This window comes from Tigriopus californicus, chromosome 8 (assembly GCF_007210705.1).
Source record: "Tigriopus californicus strain San Diego chromosome 8, Tcal_SD_v2.1, whole genome shotgun sequence".
Taxonomy (NCBI): Eukaryota; Metazoa; Arthropoda; class Copepoda; order Harpacticoida; family Harpacticidae; genus Tigriopus; species Tigriopus californicus.
The window spans coordinates 7,113,591-7,124,487 of record NC_081447.1 but is presented as its reverse complement, the minus strand read 5'-3'; the positions used below and the strand labels follow the sequence as shown (position 1 = coordinate 7,124,487).

At 44.4% G+C, this 10,897-nt stretch overlaps 1 long non-coding RNA gene across 1 annotated transcript; it reads right to left on the bottom strand.

Annotated features, from left to right (window-relative positions):
• Nucleotides 1-626: 626 nt before the first annotated feature.
• Nucleotides 627-1,806, bottom strand: LOC131885246 (uncharacterized). The gene is made up of 3 exons (XR_009373810.1): nucleotides 1,521-1,806; nucleotides 914-1,434; nucleotides 627-827 (listed from the first exon to the last, which is right to left on the bottom strand). It is a non-coding gene; the product is annotated as an uncharacterized LOC131885246 (long non-coding RNA).
• Nucleotides 1,807-10,897: the final 9,091 nt, after the last annotated feature.

Below are 10,897 nucleotides of genomic sequence, written 5' to 3'. Positions count from 1 at the left end.
CACACTCTAGCCGATTCAAGACATTTTCACAGTGTCGTACCTACAAAGTGTACTTACTTGTCTCCTCGGGGTTTTGAAGATCAGACTGATTTTTGCCATGCACTCATGAGCTACAACAACGACGACAGTGACGACGATGATGAAAGCGAGGAGGATAGGGAGTCTACAGACGACTTGGGTTACTCAAGAACACAAGTTCCTTTGATTTATGATCCCACCCTCATGCGACCACACTCTCTCAGGAGTCGACTTTTGCACTCTTGCTTTTCTTTCCACGTAGTACGCATGTACAGTATGTAATGTACAGAACTTACCCGAGTTTGAAGGCCGAGAGGGAAGGTGTTATTGTACGTACATGGAGAGACGGTGTTGAGAAAAGAAAGATAGAAGTCATTCTATGTACATCATGTTTGGGCCGAGATTGACTTCAAAATTAATGTTTTCCAACGGCACTTCTTCATGTACGAGAGAACACGTAGGATTACGGAGGTCATGTATTCCTCTTTGGTCCACGGATCGGAAATTAAAAAAGAACTCTGTCTTCTCATCCTCTTTCATATTGTACGTAGGGCATTCACGCATATTGTTACGAAATTTCTGGTCTATTTTGTCGACTTCCTTGAGTTTTGTGAAACAGACTTTTACTCATAAGTGGTGATATGAAAATGAATGCAATCGATATGTAGAACCAATCCGACATGCTTCTTGACATTCTCAAAACCTGCACTCTGGATATTCATTGAAGTATTGTGCGGTTGATGTGCACTATTACACACGTGGGCTTCCGTTCCGTCGTTCACAATGCCGGTTTTATAATCCTCGAGCGTCTGTAAGTGAGAAATAATTGTGAAGAGTATATAATTTCAGCGCCACTTTGGTCAAACTTCTCCAGAACGACAAATTTAAAACCTACCTTGTGAATGGCAATTATGCGGTGGGATCGATCAATATTTGAGTTCACGGAGCGATCAAATTGGTGCCAATCATTGGAGAAAACGTCAAGTCAAGAGGCTCGAATCGAAGTTATGATCAGAATTAGGCGGCAACAATTACAAAACGGCTTATTGAACACCATTTACTGTGGGGCAGTTAATATAGACCTATTGTACGTCGTATGGTGGGTGATTTGTCCCCAATTTGAATGAAATGAAGACGCAAGCAGGGGTACAGTAGTAATGGCCCGTACTGTGCCCAATATTTTGATTTAAAGACTGCCCTTTTTGAGCCGCCAACCGAAGGTTATTCAATGTATCCGGTTTTCCCCGGGCAATACAATAAGAGAGAAAGAGAATGAATCCGTGGATCAATTTTCGACTCCTGTTGTTGGCTGGCCTCCTTTGATTTTTTTCATTTCCACTCCTCGGTCGGATTCGAAATTAGAGCACCCGAGACACGTTGGGACTCCCACCGATCCTCCTGGTTGGTTGTTGGATCCTGCGAAAAGACGCAGGAAGGGTGGCGGTGCATGTATGCTCTTTTGATTTCAAGTGCGAGGTATATGTAATCATAATGAAACTGACATTAATTACTTCCTTTAGGGCTCCGTTTATCACTTTGTACGCACTTCCCCTTTCATTGAGGTGATCATGAGGAGGAATTTATTTATTACAACCACGAACGAACTCGGCGGCCCTCATTTCTTTGTGTCTTATGAACAGGACGGCCAACTCTCTGACTCCCTCATTCAGCCTCAGCCACTAAGTAACTAAGTAAGTGAGTAAGTAAGTAACGTTCTCCCCAACCTAGTCTCCTTACCCAGTCTGAAAAGTCTCAAATCTCAAGTCCTCGAGTGGTTAGCCAGCAAGCTAGCTAGCAAGCAATCAGTAGAGCTAACCAAACTTAAGAGCGGCAGCAAAGGTATTCGTCCGACAGTCAGCCATTCAACTACCCCTTTTATATAATCAGCAAACCCGCACTTCCCCCGTATCCCCTCTTAAGATCGAGGAAACCCACCTGAATTACATCTAGTCACGACAATTGTTCTTTGGTATAATAGCGACTGACGGCCTGGTTGGTTGGTTGGTTGGTTGGTTGGTTGGTTGGTCGTTCACTTGCTCACTCACTCACTCATTCCATCATTTCATAACGCTCGTTTATATTGGTCGCTGAAAAGGTTTGAAAATCTAAAGAGCCTCACATTAAGCTCAAGGTGGGAATGGTATTGGAAAACCATCATGCCATCATCGCAACTAGCCATATCAATTAGATAAACCCATTTGATTCGAGTTCTAAGGTCTTGACCGCAGAAGAGTGCCCCCCCCCTCCCCGCTCGACCTGTCCCATCTTGTAAAACCATGTGTCTGTGAAATGCAAGCAATGTCTCGTTCCGACGAGCTGAGACATGTAAAAACCATTTCATTTGAGATTTGCCGCTCTTGGGCAACCTCTCCACTAGACTTATTGGATGACACACACACACACTGCGTACATAGTACGTAGAGCACAGAAGGTAAGTGAGCAAACAAGTGTGCTGAATTAAAAGAAATGGCCACTCATGAAACATTGAGATTGCAAGTTGACTCTTGGCGTTCCGAATGGTTTCAAGTTCCATTAAATTTCTCAATCTTTCCCTTCGACTCAAATGACTAGTCACTAAAATGTCAAAATAATCAACAATAATTTTGGTTGGCTATTAGCAAGATGCGAAAGTACACAATGCTATCGGTCTACATTTACCCGAGCTAGATTTTATTTCTTAATGCTTAGCTGGCATACGCTTGATTTATGTTTGATTAGTTCTATTAATAAAGTCATCGCTGTAGCCCAGATTAGAAAAAGCTCCAGACACCTCCAGTGGTTGAGCGTTCTCCCAGTTTCGCACTTATCCGTTTTTGGGTCGTAAAACAGGGCAGCTTCGTCTCTGTGTTCTATGTACTGTGTTGCAGACTTAGTCAAAAAACTGGGAAGGCCGATGGGGCTTCGAGTAAAAAGTGGTAAGAGAGCGGTGACTCAAAAGTCGCCAGCAGACAGGCAGGATTGGCGGTGGTGGTGGTGGTGATAGCAGCGGAAGATGATGATGAAGGCAAGCCGCAAAAGGCGGGAAGGGGGGCGGCTCAAACTAATTAATCTGTCTGAAGTAATTAGGCTCAGAAAGTGAAAAGACAGGGTTAAATCGAACGACCATGTGGAAAGAAAAGAACTAAAGAAGAATGACATGAGGAAGATCGTTGGTCTCATTTCGGGTGGAAGCGTGAAGGGACTCCAACTTGGGATTGTTTGGGAGTTGGGATTGTGCAAGAAGCTACTAGGTAGAGCTTTTGTGGCTGAGCTCGGGCTCGACGGACGAATGTTGTTGAATGGTATGTCATGAAGTCTTGACGTTAGAAGTCCGGACGATGATCGCCTGCCAGAGGAAGATTGAGACGGTTTCATGCCAGTTCCAATATCCAGACTTGAAATAATGGAATGATTTGCACCGATTAGACAACGCCATAGAAAACAACAATGACTCACGGAGAAGCGAACGGATTCTCTTCCAATTTTGGGATTTGTTTCCCTCTTTTTTGTCTTTCCCCTCCCCTCCCATCTCCAATATATGGACCTGAGCAGTCAGTCAGTTACTACCGAAAGTGAGCTACTTAGCAAGCTGGTTCTTCGGTAGGAAAGAGATATCGCCATATAACTTATCGGTTTGCGAAAAAAACAACAACTAGTTAGTTGCCCCTGAAAGGGCTGGCCAGGTGGGCCGCCACGATGTCTTGTTCATAAATCGGATAAATCGGTCGGCTGTGGCCCACCAATTCGTCTTGAAATTGTTGCATGCCACAACACGACAAGTGTGAATGTGAGCCAATGTCGTCGTCGTAGCAATCCACTATGTAGTAGTACATAGAACAATGAACGCGGCGCGTTTCTCTCTTTCGTTCTAAATGCGTGAGAAAAGGCAATTAAAAGCAAGAATGATTACACCTGAAATATGGGAGCCTATTTACTTAGTGTCGTGATTCATGAAGCCCTGTGTTCCCAATTTCCCACCTTCGTCGACCAATCCGAATGAAGAGTCTTACCATTCCGGCGTTTAAAGTGCCCTCCATCCAACCACTACATACCTACATAGGCCATAGGGTATAGATGGCTGGCAACATAGCTGCATGGCTGCATGGTTTCAATAGATTGGCAAATGAAATAAATCTCTACCGGGTAACGAAGTCCCGCGTGAGCCTATTCGTTAGGGCTTCAAGTTAAGCGAGGCGAAAATGGGCGAACAAGTGCCCATTTAAACATCAAGTCAGTGTCTTCTTCCAATGGCCCGAGTACATTCACATTCTTCATCTACCTACATTCACGCACTTCAGGTATGACTCAAAACACTGTTGTCACCGAAGCCCCCCCCCAAGGACTGCTCATTTGGCCTCCCTATGTTGAGTATAGAAATGATGATGATGATGATAATAATAATAATGATGATGATAACAATAACGAAGATGGCCAGGCTCTTTCATCTTCCTTTTCCTCCTCCTTCCTAGTTTTCTTCGTCATCTGAGACGTTTTGCTTGTCAAGGAGGCGACTAATTATTTTCTCAACTCAAGCGAAAGAAATATACATCCAACCCGTAGATACACACACTCACCATACTGTACGGTACATACTGTACATACCGTATACGTTTGTGCTCGTATGGTATCAGTATATTTTTGTGAGCCACACTCGTGTGATGAGGGATGCAATGAAGAGGAATGAACCACTTGACTGGATCCGCTCACCAAAGTATGACTCGCCAGTCACAACGGCCAAGAACACAACCAGGCTCGCTTATTCCTCAACGTGCAACATGTGTAAGGTCGTAACATTAGCCACAGCATTTCTGCTTTCACATTTCTCCCTTCTCTTGTTTCATCTCGCTTTGGAACGAAAGATTGGGCCCTGGAAAGTGGATAGAGGACTTAACAAACGCCAGGCCTGTTTGTCCGGCACGTCCTGCAGCCTTTGAAATAAGTACGGGCTTAGGCCCGAAAATTGTCGTCCAGAGACACAATTTCTGAGACTGATCTTGGTTCAATGAGCACGAAATGTATGACTAGGGCACCGTCCAGTCTCGGTCTCGCCGTTCGGTCGTAAGAGAACACACACTCACAAATGGAGCAACAATGGAAATGCCGGTTGATTTGTTCGGAAATTCAGTTCCAATACTGTTTTGTAGACGCGCCAAGAGACTGAAGGTATTGTATGTACGTTGCACTGTATAGTGCAGTGGGAGCCCAGTAGTCAAGCTAATGTCTAGGGCCAATTGCTTTAGGAGAAAGTAATTAAGCCAAGTGGATTACAATGAAATTGGTGGTGGGCCAAATATCCTACCAGTCACCGACTGGGTTGGCCTCATTTGTGGAGGATCCACCAAAGCACGCGCACATTTTCGATCGTGGCCAAACAGTCTCAACGCACAATGTGGAACATGGTGCTTGTTTTGTGGAACGTGCCAGACTAATTAGCAATTAACCAAGGGACACGATCACAAAACACACACACCTAACAGCAACCAACTGCTCTTTGTGGGCCAAGGAGCAAGAAAAAGAGACGTTCGGTTTTCTATACGTACGTACTAGTGGAGCACACTATAAAAATGGCACCTCGCACTCACTGGCTACTAGTGTTTATTGAAACCTTGCGTGAAATAAATGGCTAAACTTAGAAAGGACGCCCTTTTGCGTGTTCACGGTTTGTGTCACCTCCCGGAAAGTAGATCAGTCGACGGTCAAGTTCCAAGTAATGTGCCAAACGCGTCTTCAATGGTTCCGATTGTTTGGCTCTCTCTCTTTCTGTGCATTGGTACGTGTTCCATGTTGAGAGGCATTTTGTTAGTATGCTTGTTAGAAATTGGAACCTACCAAGGGTAATTCCATTGTGGCGAATCCTCATGGACAACACGGAAACGAAGGGTGCGGTTCCAAAAACTATTTTCTAATTAGTTTGACTTCCCCTCGTTACACAATATACACCATATAGGTAGTGGTATAGTATGTTGGTAGCCGAGGAGCAATGAGCTTCGTCTCCAAATGAGTCCGAGAAACGAACGAAGGCAGTGGAATAGAATTAAGAGCCCTAGGAGGTCACACACTCAAGAGATGTGGAACAACTGGGAAAGAGAAGTTGACTCGGCCATTCTCTTTCTTTTGATTACAAGCAGGTTCTATTTCTTGGAGCAAGTTAACCATGTTGACAGTACAAACCATTTATCCCATTTTTGGAGTTATTAATGATCCATTGTTATTTTCGCGAAGAGCTGCACCTAATCTAGGAATGAGGAGGCCCAAAATATGAAATCAATGATTTCTCTTTAAACTCCTTGGTCGATATGATTAATTGGCAAAAATAAATATAATACATGTGGAAGATTAATGAGGAAAAATCTTTTTGGAAACTGTGTTATCTGAAAAACCACCAAAATGAACAGTATTACCACCAAATGGTCCCCCCCCCCTCTTCTCGTTTACTGTTCCGCCCTTTGGGTCTTTCCCCCATAACACAATGGTATATATTCCGGTGAGCTAAGGACGGGGAATGGAAGTACTTTACCGAGAAGAAGCTTTAGAGGATCCTTTTTCCTGAACTTTTGACTCCCCTATGTGGGTAACTTCCTTTGTACATGAAAAATCTTTCATCTCCTGGTAATAATCAATATGGCGTCTAATCCGGGAGTCTGCTGGCACAATCTCATAATCAACCTCATTGGTCTTTGCTACCAATTAACATGATTATTCCATTAGACCAATATCTTGCTCAGTCACCATTCACACACAACAAGCCTTGTGCAATAATAATAGTGGCACATCAAATCAATATAGATCCATAGAAGCAGTCCTCGGTACAGGGAGGGAAAGACCTCGTCTCCCGGCCAATACAATTGTACACGTTGCTCCAACTAGTATGCATGGAATGTTCAAAGTGAAGGAATGTACTGAACAAAGTACATTGAATGCTTTGGCAAGTGACATTTTAGGTACAAATTGAAAACGCGATATTTTTCCATTGCCATTTTATTTTGTTCCACATGCATCCAACTGACAGGGTTCGTTCAATGGAGGGGTTTTCGTGTCATATATGATTATTAGAGAATGGAAAATGAATCAACCCTTCGATGGTTGGTTGCTTGTTTGGTTGGTTGGTGCGACACAACGTTGCCATTGTCTCCTGTGGAAGAAGGTTGCTTGGGCTCATTGTCTATCCTTATCATGTAGGCTAATGATCTGTAGAGATTTCCGGAAATAATCTTAATGGACTTGCTCGGCAGGCAATGCTGCCCAACCAACCAATACCATGGACCAAGACTACTCTGGTTACTGATTATATAGGCTCAGGCGACTCTTAATTAGGTCTCCGATTACCAGAGGCTACAGGGTTGCCGTTAGATCAAGAGACTTGGGGAATGTGCCCATTTTTACTACAACTGCCGATGCTCAATGAGTTAACCAACCTCAAATGACCAAGTTGCTCATTTCCAATGTATGGTTAGTATATGCTCGTAGGTGTTGGCCAGAAATGGATGTACATTTTCTACGATGTCCTTAGACAGATTTCATCTGGAGATGACCCTGTGCCTCGCGGTAGAGTCATGCCTAGGTTAATTGAGAATAAAGCTGATTTGGTCACCGAGCTGGTCAGAGATGTGTTGTCCATGGTAGTGGACAACGTAGATATTGTAGTGCACAAGTACGGTACTTTCTACCGTCATGTGTTCTTGAGGTCCCTTCATTACTGGTCAATGTTGTCAGACTCCACTCCATGGGTGCTTGAGCATAATTAATGATTCATTGGATAAGCTGGAGCAGCACAGCTCTACAACATAATATCGCTTCGAACATTCATAGGTATCTTTGGAATCACTAGGAGGGATCATAATTGATTCGATGATATTACAGCTCGCTTTCCGAGGAGTGAGTGCATTCCACGTACTCGTGAAACTCATTTATTTCTTACACCATCGGCGCCGAATACTAGCAATACTCCCTCTCGTACGTTGAATTCTTAGAGCGTGGGTGATACATACCCAGATTTGCTAGGGAAACCGAATCATCGAATTCAAGTCTGCGTGCTTTGAGAGCGCTCAAGGAAGAAAGAAAGAAAGCATTCCGATCTTTATTACGGGGTCACCCGGGGTCAACTGATTCCAGATGATTCTTGATTTCAAAGCGCTTTTCCATTTGCTCGAGGTGATCTTCTGGGTTGGCCTAGATTCTGGATTTCTAATATTGGATTTGTTTTCTCGTTCAACTGAGGCGCATTATAATATCCCCTAAATCCCTTCATCTCTTACTTATTCTGCTTCCCTCGTGGTCACTTTTTAATCGAACCTAAAGGAGGACTTTGAGTTTGTGCATGGACAACCATAGTACCCTACACTCGCACACATGTTGGACACGGGAGTGTTCGGGGGAATGGGCGAATGGGCGAGTGTATGAGTGCGTGAGTGCGTGAGTGACTGATTGAAAAAAGCTTTCCACAGATTATTTTTGGACGGAGATATTATCATTTCAAGTTTTCCTGCCTAGCCAGATCGAAGTTGTCGTCGGTGCTCTTGGAATATTTGGAGCTAGCTAATGACCTAAATTCAATCGAGATCGGGAGATCGCTCATGGAATCATCAAGCAATTATCTCTAAATTGCTCTCCCCAATCATCTAGGAAAGAAGACGGTGACGACGACGACGACGACAACAACAACATCAGCATCAACAACAACTGCGAGCTCTGCTGCCACTTCCATCTCTTGAACTTGAGGGCAGCCACCACCACCAAAACTTAGTGCCACACAGGGCTTTAGCAGAATGAAAAGAAGATGAGGAAGATGACAACAACAGCAGCAATGGCGACGACGACGACGAGGCTGCAGCCAAAGCCGAGAGAGCCGCCGATGAACTTTTGGAATTGGATCGAGTATGTGAGTGTGTAAGAAGGAGTGAAAGACTCGTTGGTGGAAATGGATGGTGATGGTACCACATATGTACGTACCTCCGTAGAAGCAAAGGAGACGACGATGGTTGGCTGCTTCGTGGATTCGGCTGGAGGCCAGGCCGCTCAGGGGCAGCCTTTCTTCCCTCTCTTATTTTTAGAGTGAGGCATGTGGATGTGTGAGTGAGTGAGCGAGTGTAGTTTTCTGTACTTGAGGATGAGGGAGTCGTTCCTCTTTCTCTAAAATGGATGATGGCTCTTACGTTCATTCGTTTGCTTGCTCTCGTTGTTGAAAGTTGGATGGAATAGTAGAAGTAGTAGTATAGTGGTGGTTGTGGCACTAATACTGATGGGAGCCTGCCTCCTTTCGTAGGGAAGGTTGCCTTCCAGGATTGGGATTGGATTGGGTGGCTTTGTTGGTAGGCAGATGCTTGAATTGGTTGGTTGGTTGGAAGAAGAAAAGCCGAGTTAATTGATCGGGGATAAAATGAAGATGAGAGAGCGAGAACGTGAGCAATTTCGGAGCCAAAAAAAGGAACTTCAAACAGAAGGAAATTAAAGGAAGTCATTCAAATGAAACCACATCCAAGCAACGACCGCCGTGGTGGAAATGGTTCAAATCATCCCGGCCTCACCGTCGATATCAGCACAACACGATAAGAGCTCCACTAGCAATATCAATGGAATAAGTGTCGTGGTAAACCCCCGGGGGATTGGTGGTGGGTGACAACCCCGGACAACAACGACGTCGATCTCACTGGATTCGTTGTCATCTTTGTCGGAAAAGGGATCATGCCACATGCATAGTAGCACACGGTAGCTACTGGGCTCACTGACGACTCCGAGTACACCTCATCAAAGTGGAAGCCGCCGGAAGTTTATGGATTTCCCCAGACCGAATTAATCTCTCTTTTGACGATTGGAGACAAAATCAGGCAATTGTTTTCCAACGAAGCCCTTCAAGACATTTCAAATGGAATGGAAACCTCCTCGTACGGTTCGGATCATTCGGTTTCTGGCAAATATTGGTCCACCCTTTGAATTCGATTCCCAATGAATTATTGTGAAACGCACGCTTCCTTCGGCCAGAGCTCGATTCCCGAAGTGATCGATGTACCCGTACCTGTGAACCCGAGTTCAATTCTGCGGACACGAGAACTTCCACCCTCAGATCAAAAGCCAAGGAAGGCATGATGGTTGAACATGTCAACTCGTCAGCTCTCCAGCTCTCCAACTCTCCAACTTTCCCCAAAGTAAAGTAATGCCCCCCAGAAGACAATTTTGCTACCTTTTCGGGCTTGTCCAAAAGCGAATTGAGGGGTAATGATTAGGCAGAGACCACTCACCTGTTTATCAGTGTCATACCAGTCAAACTCGTGTCAGTTGCAGAGGCTTCGTCGAAATTTGACCACCACGTAGAAGAGAGAGAGAGAGAAAGAGAGAGAGAGAGAAAGAGAGCAAAAGACTCTCTTTCTTTCTCTCTCTGACTCCCTGGTGGGAACCTTTTGAGACAAATGAACAGGAAAATATCCAGCTACAAAGTTTAAATTTCTCCGAACTACAAACGCTATGAAATTAATGCAGGTCATTTTTCCCGTGACGAAACAAACTATCGGATCAGAAGCCAACCAGCCAGCCATCCACATCCACTATCCACCAGCCCTGTGGGTTTTGGCCAACATAATCTAGAAATATTCTTGACCAATAAGTTGAGGCAGTCAAATTCAAGCCAATCAACCTACCACTCGTAGATCTTAGGTCAAGTTTGAAGTTTGGCATGATGGAAGGAAGGCGCCAGCTTTCACGCTGTTTTGAGCTTTCGTCAAACGAACCAACCATTGCAAAATAATAGTTGTTGCCGAAGCGAGGCCAATGCCGAGCCAAACTTGTCGAACAAAGACTCGGCTCATTTCATACGCCTACGGATATCACGAAAAGACAACGATATTGAAGTGCACTAAACTTGATCAAGAATACAATCACTTTCTTTGTTTGGTTTCGACGCAATTGC